Source organism: Lycium ferocissimum, chromosome 10 (genome assembly GCF_029784015.1).
Source record: "Lycium ferocissimum isolate CSIRO_LF1 chromosome 10, AGI_CSIRO_Lferr_CH_V1, whole genome shotgun sequence".
NCBI classification, from domain to species: domain Eukaryota; kingdom Viridiplantae; phylum Streptophyta; class Magnoliopsida; order Solanales; family Solanaceae; genus Lycium; species Lycium ferocissimum.
In genome coordinates, this window is record NC_081351.1 from 56,801,740 (window position 1) to 56,815,511 (window position 13,772).

A 13,772-nucleotide genomic window follows, 5' to 3' on the forward strand; every position below is an offset into this window, starting at 1 on the left:
GATTATGGTTGATCCTAAAACGATTCAGGCAGTGAGAGATTGGGCTAAGCCTACATCAATGACGGAGATTTGCAGCTTTGTGGGGTTGGCCAGTTACTACTGTCGGTTCGTGAAGGGGTTTGCCTCTATTGCTTCACATTTGACCCATTTGACTCAGAAAGAGGTACCCTTCCAGTGGTTCGATGAGTGTGAGGAGAGCTTCCAAAAGTTCAAGACTTTATTGACTACAACTCCTATTCTATCTTTACAAGTGGAGGGTAAGGACTTTGTGGTCTATTACGACACTTCTCGTTCTGGTTTGGGTGTTGTTTTGATGCAGAAAAAGAAGGTGATTGCTTATACTTCCAGAGAGCTAAAGATTCATGAGAATAACTATCCTACTCATGGCTTGGAGTTGGCAGTTGTTGTTTTTGCGTTGAAGATTTAGAGGCACAATCTCTATGGTGCCTGTTGCGAGGTATTTACTGATCATCGCAGTCTTCAGGATGTGTTTACTCAGAGGGATCTTAATTCTAGGAAGAAGAGATGGATGGAGTTTCTTAAAGATTACGATATTACTATCTTGTATCATCTTGGCAAGGCAAACGTGGTGGCAAATGCCTTGAGCAGAAAATTAGCTAGCATGGCCAGTTTGGCCCGTTTGATTGCATCAGAGAGTCAGTTGGCCAGGGAGGTTCAGACTCTGGCTAAAAGTTTCATAAGGCTCGATGTGTCTTGTTCGGGCAGAGTATTGGCTTGTATTGAGGCAAGATCATCATTCAGGAGCAGATTAAGGCTAGACAGTTCGCGGATGTGAGTTTGAGTAAGACTCGCGATAAAGTTTTGCGTGGTGAGGCCAAGGAGGCTGTGATTGATGACAAAGGTTTCTTGAGAATCAAGGGGTGTATTTGTATTCCCCGTGTTGGTGATTTGATTAAGACAATTTTAGCGAAGGTCTCACCCATGAAGGGTGTTGTGAGGTTTGGTAAGAAGGGTAAGCTTAGTCCCAAATTTATCGGTCCATTTGAGATTCTTAGTTGTGTTGGGGATGTAGCCTATAAGTTGGCTTTGCCCCCAGGTCTATCAGGTGTGCTTCCAGTGTTCCATGTCTCTATGTTAAAGAGATATCATAGTGATGGTTTATTTATCATTCATTGGGATTCTGTCTTGTTAGATGAAAATATATCTTATGAGGAAGAGCCTATTGCAATCCTAGATAAAGAGGTTCGTAAGTTGAGATCGAAAGAAATAGCATCAGTGAAGGTTCTGTGGAAGAACCATCCTATTAAGGAAGCTACTTAGGAGACCGAATCTGATATGCGAAAGAATCATCCCCAGTTTTTCACTGAGTCAGGTACTTTTTCCCTTGTTTCTCTTCCTTGTCCGTTCGGGGACGAACGGGTGTTTAATTGGTATCTGATGTAACGACCCGCTAGGTCGTTATGGGGGGTGACTTAGAAAACTAGACCTCCGTTGGGAATTCTGAGGCTGCGGGTGAGTCTGTAGCGTGCTTTTATGTATATGTACATGTTTGTTTGCATATGTAGGGCCTTGAATTGGTGTTGGAATTTTTGTGTGAAAAACTGGTGGAAAAACCCGAGCTACTGGTCAAAATGGACCGCTGCAGTGGTTGTGGGACCGCCGTAGCGAGTCCGTCGTAGCGGGACGAGGCTCGCCGTTGCAGGGAGTCGAGAATTAATGTTTTATATTCTTTATTCCGAACCCATTCCCCACATAAGTCCAAAATAGTTTCTAAGAACTCTTGTGGCGAATTTCTAATACTAGGGCTAAAACACTCTTGAAAGGTAAGTCTCGATCCTTTAGTTTGTTCATTCCATCATCTTCTTAAGTCCTATATAAATTAAGGGTCCTTTAATGGTGGACGCAAAGGTTAGAACCCTAGAAACTGCAAACCCTTGAAAAATTGATGCGTTATCGATTTTATTGTTATTTAATCATCTAGGATTATAGATTATCACTTCCCAGGGTGCGAAATTGGTTATTAATGGTGGAAATTGTTGACTGAGACTTAGGGTTCCAATAAAAATGAAAGCTTTAGCCCAAAAACTGGTTGAATTGAGTGCAAAACCTATAAATGGATAGAATATGATTATTGAGATTGATGTTAATATGAATTCACACTTAGTGGTAGTTCACCCATTTGAAAAGGGTAGAAGTAGTAGGGTTCTCTTCCTCAAATTGTTGTTTGTTTAAGTAGATGATCCATTACTCACTTAGCGTTATGATTGTTAGACTTTGAACGTTCGGAAGCTTTACGAAAGGGGAAAGTTATTGTAGAGTGAATGCATTGTCCCAGTTCTGCTTTAAGGTAGGTTACGGTCTACTTGAGTTAGACTTTGATTAGTTGATTGTATATGTTATGAAATTGATAGGAGAAGCATGATTACGGCTTCGGACATAAAGTGTGATTGAAAATTTCCTTATTTGATATTGGTTGATTGGTTATGTGATTAACCATTATGATATGATAAAGAAGGAGTTAATGAATACTCTTCTTGTTGACTTGGAGTAATCCCTTGTTCATGCTTTGATGAATTGCTTCTTGAGTCTTGAAATCACATGTGGCATGTTGACTTATGTTCTTTGATATTGATGCATCAATTGTTCACATTCCTAATTGATTGTGGAACGGGAATACATTATTCGTACTGACGTTATTTTAAAAGCCCTACTTCACTCCCTACACCCCAAACACGAAACTTTGCTCTAGAAAGGGAAGCTCTAAAGAACCCAACTTCCTCCAAGGCCCTGCATCATTTAAGGTAAGTTCTAATGATGATTATAGAGAGAATACATAAATACCCCCTGGAGATGACACCTTTTTTCAATAAGACACCTAAACTTTGCGGAGGTCCTAACACCCCCTTAATCTTGTTTACAGTGGATTTATCACCCCCTTATGAGCCCACGTGGCATATAGAGTGTATTCACTCTCCAATAGCGCGTGAGTTAAGTTTTTTTTTTTTTTTTTAAAATTCATTTCAGCATGTGTTTCATTAAAAATACCTTTTCCTTTTACTTTATTTATTTTATTTAATATTTTTTTTCCTTATCTTCTTCACCAAGAAGACCCAATTGGTTACCCTTTTTTTTTTTTCTTTTTGTTTTTTCTCTTTTTCTTCAAGATAGTTCTTCTATGGACTTTTCGAATCGTCCTTATTTCTGTCTTTTTTTGCTTTTGATTTTTGTTATGGAGCTTGGGGTAAGTCATTGGAGATGGAATGGTGGTTTGAAGGTGATTTCTAATTTTCAAAGTTTGATTTGGTGATGGTTAATGCTATTTTGATTGGAGATGGAATGGTGATTCTTCCAATTCTGGCCGGTTTGAAAAAAAATACTTTTGTTTTCTATCTTATTCTTTTTTTTTTAGTTGGGTTCATTAATTTTTTTTCATTCCTAAAAATGGAGGTTGAAAGTGGTGAGGTTAAGGGATATTGATTTGGGGGTAAGAAGTTGGATAGATGTCGATTTAAATTTCACATTTGGTTTGGTGCTAATTTTAATTATTTGGTGGTGGTTTGGAAACTTTCGGTGGTCTTTGTGGTGGAATTGGTGGTGCTGTGGCGGTGATGGGGTGGCTAAGGTGGGGGGAACTTCTATAGAAGTTGAGTTGAAGAGGAAGGGGGGAAAGAAAAATAAAAGAAAAGAAAGAAAAGGAATCAAATAGGAAAAATAAAAAATCAAAAAATTTAAAAATCAATTTGACATGTGGCAAGTGATGATTGGTGCGTGAGTTGCACAAATCTTCTTGTACTTGGGGTTGATCGAAAAAGGGTGAATATATACTATTTTGAAGTTGTTCAGGGGGGTCATAGGACCCCCACAAAGTTAAGGTGTCTTATTGAAAAAAGGTGTCATCTCCAGGGGGGTATTTATGTATTCTCTCATGATTATAAGTTAATTTCAATTCTCCAACACCATATTGACATGGGTAAACCCTTCAAATCCATAGATAATCGATTGAGACTTCATTTTGGACGAAAGAACCCTAGAATCCGAATTCAAGAGAATTGATCATCAAAAAGGTAATACCTTCATCCTTTAATTGACTATACTTTTGTATTGATGACTATAGACTATAATTTCATGAGATATGAGTTGACGGGTTGATAGAAAAGCATGAACAATTATAGGTTTAGGTTGTTGATTGTTGATTGCTGATTATTGATTAATGGTGTTGTTTATCTTGTGGGTGAATAATAATGATATAGATTATAGCAATATGAGATTGTAGAATCAGCTAGGGGCAAGAGAATGGGTTGTTGGGTGTAGAAACACTATTGATGAGAGTCTTGGAGCTTTATAACTACCAAGTGTTTGATAAAATGCATAGATGACCAGAGCATGAGTATACTTGCTAATATTGATTCCCATTGACTTGTATTGTTATAGATCAAGGTTGAAAGTGTTGACGAACGTTATATTACACTCAAAGGCCGGAATTAAGGTATGTGAAGCTAACTCTCTACATTTGGGAATCCCTAAGCCACGTTCTTTTACAATATCACTAATTGCCTCAGAAATATAGTTAAGCCTAGTTCCTTGAATAGTTGCAGAACTTCTATTCTATAGTTTCATAAGTCATTCATGACTTTCATGCCGAATGTTGTGAGCTCAGTACGTAATCAATATAGACTTGTGTTTGATACCCATGAATCTCAATCTAGAATACTCATCATGTTTATAAATGGTTAAAGCTTCAGGCCTCATAATCAGTTCATGGATATATGTCTCAGTGAGTCATTGCTCAGTCTGTCAGTGTTGTACCTTTCAATATAATTCTCAGTTCATTTAAATAAATTTTTTAATGTTGAACCCCTGTGTTTTGGGCCTAAGGCCACAGTTATGTATACGTATACTTAGGCCTGAGGCCACAGACTTATGTACTTATACTGGGCCTGAGGCTACAAATTATGATTTCAGTAAGCGGGTCGTTACAGTCTTTTTGGCACTTTTGAGTATTTAGCCTACCTGTTTATTTGCTTGTATGCTTTTCCTTTCTTCTCTCTTTGTTTAAGTGGCATTAGCTTCCATTAACATGTGATTGTCCAAAGTTCCAAGTCTGTAAAAAATGTAGATTAGGCCATTGAATTTGGATGCATGCCTTAAGTCATCAAAGCTCCCTTTATCATTTTTTTCTTGAAATGGACCAGTCCAGCATAAAATAAAATGAAAACCTGCCTGTTGTATCTATGTTTAAATTATTGGCATCTCTAATCTGAGTTCTGGTAATGTATTAGTATAGCTCAATAGCACTGCTCTATTTGCCTGTATCTCTAAGAATGACTGTATTTGTATCTTTGGTCCATTATGATTTAACCACTTAGCTTGTATGCATTACTTGTGAACTGGTTGGAAGGGCTTTACAGCATAACTTGACCTGTTGAGTAACCATGTAAGTCTGTAATGATTTATGGAACTTTAAAAATGACCTATAGAACTATGCAATAACACTTTAACTCATTCTGTGTCTCTGTGTGAACCCTGCTAAGCCTTAATAGTGAAAAATGATTCTCCACCTATATTTAAATGATCTTGTTTGCTATGAATGCTTGTGTTTGCATTTGTTTGGGCACCTAGCTATAAATAGTCTAAATAATAGAGTTCCTATGATCACAAGGGACTAAGGATGAGCTAAAGTCACATAGCCAAGGATGAGCCTTTTAAAAAGGTGCCTTGGAGAGAGGGTCAAGGGAGAACCAAGCATTGCTTGGTTTATAACACCTTCCCTCCACATAAATGACATCATGACACTCCCATGGCCTGTGGAGGCATGCTCACTAAGGTCCCTGTGATCATACGGATCTAAGAACATAAAGCTGGAACCATAATTTCCCCAATGAAAGATTTGTTGAGTTTAAATGAAGAGCCTAAGTGCATAGATGTGTTTGAATTGGATGTTGAATGGGAAGATTTAAGAAGGAGGCTTAGGACCTGAACATTGAACAGTTGGACCTTTAAAGATCATGTAATGTTTTTTTCTTCAGGAATTCTGCTAAGGAACATGTCTTGCTTTTCTTTACACTTTAGTTCATCCATTCTGAATTTGCATTCTCCATGTGACCAATGTATAATCTTGATCCATGTTGCTATCATTATAATGGAATCAGGTGGAATCTAAATAGTAATCCTGCATCACCTACACATAGTTAGGTTCGCCTGTACTCTATTGTTGCTTGTAGCATGTGTGTTCAAATGCTGTTGTTTTCTTTTTTTCTCTAAATATTGCACATCTTACATGAGTTCATATGGACTTAGATAAATCCATATTTTGCCTATGTTTGATATTTGTCTGTGTCATTCTTACTTGTCTCATCTACAACTGTTTTTCTTGATAATATGCCATGCCCTGCTTCTGACCATTTAGACTCAGAAAAACTTTGACTTTTTCCTGTATTTCATCCTGCTTATACTATGTTGAATGCCTAAATTGTAGTTACCTCTTTTTCCCTGCACATTTCCACAACCTTGCATCATGTGCATAAACTTGGACTTGCTTGTATCATGCTTTGTATATAACATGTATATTCAAAATAGTGGCTTCTCCCTTTGAATATTGTACATCCTATGTGAAGCTTCCTAGACTAAGATACCATGCTCTTGCTTACATTTTTGTGTACCTGTATCATGACTATGTGTTTGATGCTTCTCTCATACCACATCTATGTGTCTCAATTTTGTTTTGTCCACCCCCCTTGTGTGTTTCATTTGTAATTGTTGTTCTTTACCTTAACGCACTACATATTTATCTATGTCATGTTGTTACGTGAATGCTGTTCTATCATTCTTTTACGTGTGTTGTTGTATATGGTTGAGGTGTTTGGGGTTTGGTATAGCCTTCCCTCGATGCCTGTCATGCCTAAGGTTCAAGAAACCTTTGTTGATCTTGTGCGACATCGGGAATAAGGATGATGATAACTAGCCTGGGCTACCTAAATCTCTACCAATAAGGCGTAATAGCATCTATGTACAAATACCTTGGTTATGCTATTTGTGAATGAATTCGATGCATATGTGTATATATATATTTACACGTAAGATAAGTTCAATAAATATAAACAAACTGGATCTCTCTTTTTCCTTTTTCTCACTGCATGGCCACTCGGACCGAGGTCCAGCCATCCTAATGGGTTTGTCCCAATAGGAAAATTGTTTCAGAAGATTTTTTGAGTTAGAGAAAAGAAAAATGGAAGCTAATATCTATCGAAGGCCCAGTCATGGGTGAAAACACCTTGGAATCTCCACTCTCTTAAATCGCTAACTTGATCGAACCAATCGTGCCAGTCGCGTGTAAAATGTCAACTTTGGGCCAGTTATACCCCATAGCGGTAGACCTGCCACTCCAGTGCAGGCGCCACAGTGGCTTGGAATCCCGCCGAAGCAGTTATGCAATAGCTCTGATGGACCATCCCAGCGGTGGGATAGCGCTGAAACGGTGCCGCCACAGCGGCCTTGGGACCACCACGGCGGTTTTAAAACCCCATTTCTTGACTTGACCTAGATTTTATTTTCCCAAGTCACAGCTGCCACCTGGAGACATTTTCAATTCCTTGAGACCCAAAATGTTAGGGAGGTAATTTCCTTAAAACCTCTATTCCTCTCCTTTAATTTCCCCTTTTCTTCTTACACCTCCATTTTCAGTTCCATGAGACACAACGGAGACGCTACAGTGGTCTGAGTGTCGCTGTAGTAGTCTCGTCATCTTCGTCAGAACTCAAAAATTTTCAGAAATCCAACCTTGATTTTTGACTCAAAAACTTGTTATTGCGAATGGATCCAGCAGATACCAAGCATGCTTGATGTCTGCAACCTATGGGAAACAACTGCTAGAAACAAAACCACCCTAAATTGATGGAAACAAAAATCCCTTTTCCAAACCAAAGATTCTTTACTATGTTCAAGTTTTCCAACCCAAATTTGTGCTCTAACTATGCAATATTTGATGTACGGGTTATTCTAATGTTAGACAAGTGTGTCTTCCAGTTCATGTACACCTATGAATTTCATCAACCTAAAACCCAAAAATCTGAAACGTTTGAGTTACAAAATCCAATATTGCAAGCTGAATTATTCGAAATTCTAGTTCTAACATCTATCTACCAGTTACAGGGAATGATTTCTTACCTTTTTGTTGGAGATTTGAACGAGAATGGTGTTGTTGAGTGGTTGCCCTTTGAAATCCCTTTATTCCTTTTGAGAGAGAGTTATAGGTGTATTGTTGTGCTATGTTGTGTTGTGTGGGAGTAATGGGGAAGTTCTAGTTGCTTTGTAATAGGAAGTGGGAAGTTGAATTGGAGAGAATTTGAAGGAATTTTGGATTTGAGTAGTGGGAGTGGGAAGTGAGGAGGCTAAGTGCCCTTTATATATTTTTCGGATTCGGCCGACGAGTTTGTGAGGTTCCTTGTCATCGCCGCACGGACCGCCGGCGGGTCCTCGGACCCGAAGCGGTCTCTTCCTAAAACTTTGTTCCACCACAGCGGCCCCTCTGGCGCCCCAACGACATCGCTCCAACGCACTTCTAACCGCTGTAGGGGTTCTGACCAGAATGTGGTTATCATATTTTATTGTTCATCTCAGGGTATCCCGAGCCTTATACCCTGCACATGTGGCCCCAGGTGGGCCAAAAGCGCTGGACTACTCGAGGTTTCGCTTATTGTCTTGAGTTTAATCTTAAAATTTCTTTGTGAGACGCATTCCATTCAACAAGTCCTATTCATTTGCAACGGGAATTTTTCATGTGTCTCTGTTATATCAACAATTGGTAGACGCGATGCATTTCACAAAATTCGATCCCTTGAGTTATTACCTTTCAACTCTCCTCGGGAAATATTAGTCGAATCATCTCAATTATAAGCTGCCAAGAGTCAACTTCGCGTAGGATGATCCTCATTGATAAGACCGGACGAAAGCGATAATGATCTTCGAAAAATTGTTAGGTCCTTTCCTTATTCAAGCTGATTTAAATAAATACTCTTCATATTATGGCTGGTACCGATTTTTGCAATAAGTTATTCCAAATCAACTGAGGAGTTCTCACCTATTTTACTGACCTAATTTCATACGTGTAGTACATATTCTTGTTATTGATAAAAATGATGAATACCTTGACCCTTGCAAGTTCTACCGCCAAGTCCGTTCCTCATGCCTCTGCCGCCCTCGCTGTTCGAAGATGAACGGTTGTTTAATTGGTATCTGAGGTCGCGACCCGTTTCGTCATTACTGTGACTTCTAGGAAATTCGCAACTTTGACCCCCTTTAAACCACCTCAGTATCTCCACGCTTTTAAATCCTTAACGTGATCTGACAAATCATGCGAGTCGCGTGTAGAATATCGAATTTGGGCCAGTTATGCTCCCATAGCAGCAAACCTGCCGACCTAGCGGCCTAGAACCCTGCCGAAGCGGTTATGCAATAGCTCTGATGAACCGTCCCAGCGGTGGGATGCCACTGAAACGGTGCAGCCACAGCGGCCTTAGGACCGCCACGGCGGTTCACGGGCAGTTATTTCCCTATTTAAAACCCCATTTCTTGACTTGACCTAGATTTTATTTTTCAAAGTCACAGCCGCCACCTTGAGACATTTTCAGTTCCTTTAGACCCAAAATGTTGGACAGGTAATTTCCTTAAAATCTCGGTTCCTCTCCTTTAATTTTCCCTTTTCTTCTTACACCAATTGTGATTATGGCAAAGCTTAAATGAGGTTCTTTCCTAAACCTTCTAATTTTCTTAAAGGGATAAGTTGTTAGAGGCTAATAGTGTCTTATGGGGATTAATTGGGTAAGTTTGACCTAGATTAACCTTGTGTTCCACAAAGAGGTGAGATTTGCATAATCAAGAACCTAGGTTAACTATTTTAAGAATGTCGCCTTTTACTTGTGTTCGAATTCTTCAAGCTTTGCTTACTTGAATAGTTCTATAATTCCTAGACCTCTCGGATCTACGGGTTCCCTACGAAGATGGAAGATGGAATCCAAGTGGATGTTCGCGCTCATGTTCGGCCTCGAGGTAGGTTACGGCTTCCTTTTCAGTAGACTCTGGTTAGACTTGCATATTCATGTATTAGATGAAACGGAGAATGCAGGTATAGGATTTTGGAGTTTGGGATGGATCCTTGGGAAGGTACTGTTATGCGATTTATGTGTTTGGGCTTGTGGCCTGTAGATTCCCTAGGTTCGTGTGTTTGTTTTCCTGTGAGTATTGGTGGACTTTATGTGACTTGGAAGATTAGTTGTTCAGTACTTAGTTTACTATGTCCCTTTGATTAGGAGTTCCCGTATGATGCGCGTAACATTTCATGTGCTATTTAATATTGAATCTTATGTGGTATTGAAATGGATAAAATGTGCCAACAATGCGAGATGATTTTAAACTGGATGTTAGTGATGCCTTTGTAAGTAGAAAGCGCAATTGTCATGTATTGATGTTGTTAGGAAGTAAAGAAATGAGGTGATATTGTTATGTGACTTTGTCCGTGTTGGTTATTGGAGACTATTGTTTTATTCTGATTATGATTTGGTAGTATCTTACATGTTGTCGTTTGATACGAGGATAGTGTTCTATTATGACTTATTGTGTAGCCTCTTCATGATATTGTTGGTATGCCCATGCGTGGTACTTGTGATATTCATTGATTATCGACATTAAACTCATACATTGCACGCATTCTCATCCTTCATGATACACTGTTGATACATTGATGATACTTGAGGAAATACTGTGATAAGCTGGGCTCAGTTGGATGAGAGTGACGTGAGGATCGATATCCGATGGTTATCCCAAAATCGAGGTTGTGCGTAGCGATTGCTGAGGTTTTTTCTTGAATTGTGAGGTAGCGGTATTCGAGGTTATTGCCGGAACAGTGAGTTACATGTACTTCATGGGTCCCCCATGGGTTGTGCTACCGAGACGTGGAGATTTTTGTGCGGAGTACATGTGTACAGAGCATTGCATTGCATATACATTCCATACATTATTGCATTGCATTGCCCTATGGCTTCTATTGTGATATTCTTGTGATGTATTTGTGATATCGGATTGAGTATTTGAGACATGACACAGTTGGGATTAGTTGCTATAACCATAGGCCATGATCTTGGATTACCTTTTGTTGATTGTTCATTGGTTCAGTTATATATGTTGGGTTCCTAAAATTAGGTGAATAATGACAATCAGAATGACGGAATGACTTCCGCTACTAAGATTGAATAGTGTAATGTTAGTTGACTTGTCATACTTGTGTGAAACTGTCTATTGTATGCTAAGGAGATAATAGCAAGTATAATATAAGTTAGGCAACGGATTACAAGGGAGAAGTTGGTGAGAATAAGAACCTTTGTTGTGGCAACGAGAGGTAGGTAACGTGCGTAGTTGACCCAATTTACTTACCATGCTTATTTGTGAACTTTTTTACTGATATGTTCTTCTAACCATTGTTTGTCTATGATGCTTACCAGTACTAGTGTTGTACTGATACTACTCTTGCTATATCCCTTTTTGGGTATAAAGTTTTTCAGGAAATTGATCGTTGGAGTTTTTTGGAAGATGCACAGTGCCTATCTTGAAGGCCTCTATCCTTTTCATTCTTAGATGGAGGTTGAGTCATAGATTTATTATTGTATTCCGGTTCAACATTAGTCGCTCTTGTACTAGTTTAGACCAGGTCACGGAGAAACTGAGTCAGTGTAATTATTAATTGTTGTAAACACTTTCGCTAATTTAATTGAATATGTTGGATTGATTTTCGCTGTTGATTATAATATTTCTTGAAGGTTAATGAATCTCGTTCTTTACTGGCAAATGTTTTGTTTTGGTTGAGGGTTCGCCTACCGAGGTGGGTATGGTAGGTGCCCGCGCGATCCTAAATTGGGTCATGACAAGTTGGTATCAGAGGCTATGTTACCGATCTCACAAGTACTAGAGCAATGTCTAGTAGTCTCGTGGAATGGTACGTAGACATCCGTGCCCATCCATGGGGGGCTATAGGACATTTAGGAAATTTCCCCTCTTTCTTTATAATCCTGCTACTTCGGGCATGGTGTTGATGCGCCGCGTTATGGATTGATTTGGGAAATGGTAAGTCAACCAGCGCGGTACGGTGTAGCCACCGATGTAGCGGTGTCCACTAATTCCTTGTTGACCGCACCTACGACACATCTACTGCCAAAGCGGGACCGCCATAGCGGTCCGAGAGACGGCAAAAGCGGGATGCCTAAGTCAGAGACCTGCAATTTCCCCTATTTTTTTCATCAACCTCCCCTATTCAAGAATTCAACCAAAAACAGAACAACCGGCAAAAGTCTACAAACAACAGTCACATAAAACAAAGCTCGACAAGGGCGAAAAACCATCCAAAAACTTATTATAACCCAAATAATCCAAAAACCAAAAGGAATGGTCCAAGACAGGGAACCAAACTACAAATCCAAACACAAGAAAACCACAAAGAAATTGTTTAATACATCCAAGTCAAACAAGGCAAAACCCAAACAGAATTGTCTAGAACTAGAAAGCCCTACAAAGGAAACCAAAGCATAATCATGAGGTGTAAAGGGGTCTCTAGGCTGCCAGGCTGCTAGTCGTATCATCGTCATCTGAGCTGCCACCTTCATGACCTAATTCACCCCGAGCCACACTCTCAAAGGAATACTGCTCTGAGTCGTCATCATCCCTCATCGGAATCGACTCACTGGGGTGCATACTACTCCACACTCTCTTTATGCCCCTCCAAGCTCTGATGTGAAGCTTGCTGCATGACTTGTTCTTCATTTTCTCTTTGTCAAAGACTGTGATTAATAGCCCTCGACCCCACTTTCCCCTGAGTACCTCTTATTATGATCTCTGGCTCGGGAGAATCCCAATCAATTGTGGGCAGTATAGCATAAAACTCCCTCACCCATGATTCATTGCAGCCACCCGGAACCCGAACCAAACGTGTCTACTTTTTCTTTATCAATCCATTCCAGAAGTCCGGAGCACACGTTTCTACGTTGGTCATATCAAAGCCCTGCTCTAACAGTAAGGGAAGAGACCTCTGGCTTAGGTGTAAGCATTTTCTTTGACGGGTGGGAAGTTTTTCGTACGTGGGAACCTCTTCATCCTGTGGTACCTCTTCTTGGTTTTGAGCCATCTTACCTGCAAAAGAGATTGAAAATGTCACGCCCCGAACCATGGCCTGGGTGTAACACGGCACTCGGTGCACATTGCGTGACCGAGCGAACCACATGGCTTTGAATCATCATAGGCATACATGAGCGGAAAATATAATATAAAACATGATGGGCTTTAAGAAAACATATGAAGTCATAGTAATTATAAAAAAATGTCGTTTAAAAACAAGAGCGCGGATAATACCATAAGCGGGCAAAAATGGCTTGACTCGAAAGTCTAACATGACCCAACCGACTTGTCTAGTCTATATGAAACCTCTAGCATGAGTCCGAACATAAAATGTACTTGTCGGGACAAGGCCCCCGGATACCTTTAACGCATCAATGAGCGTAAAAGTAAACAAGTGACTAAACCACGAAGAGAATGGGGCACCCAAAAGTCGATACGAGAGGCTGTCCTGCGGGCGGGTGTGTCGTCCGTAAGCCGCATGCATTCGTGAAACGCAGCCCCCCAAGGCAATAAACGGGATGTCGGTGCATTTGCATGTACTAGTATGTAAACACGTGAGAGAAATAGCGAACTGCCTTGATACATAACGTAGGTCTTGTAAGCATGAAATAATCAAATACGAAGAACCACCATGGGGGGAAACAAGTCCCATCTCG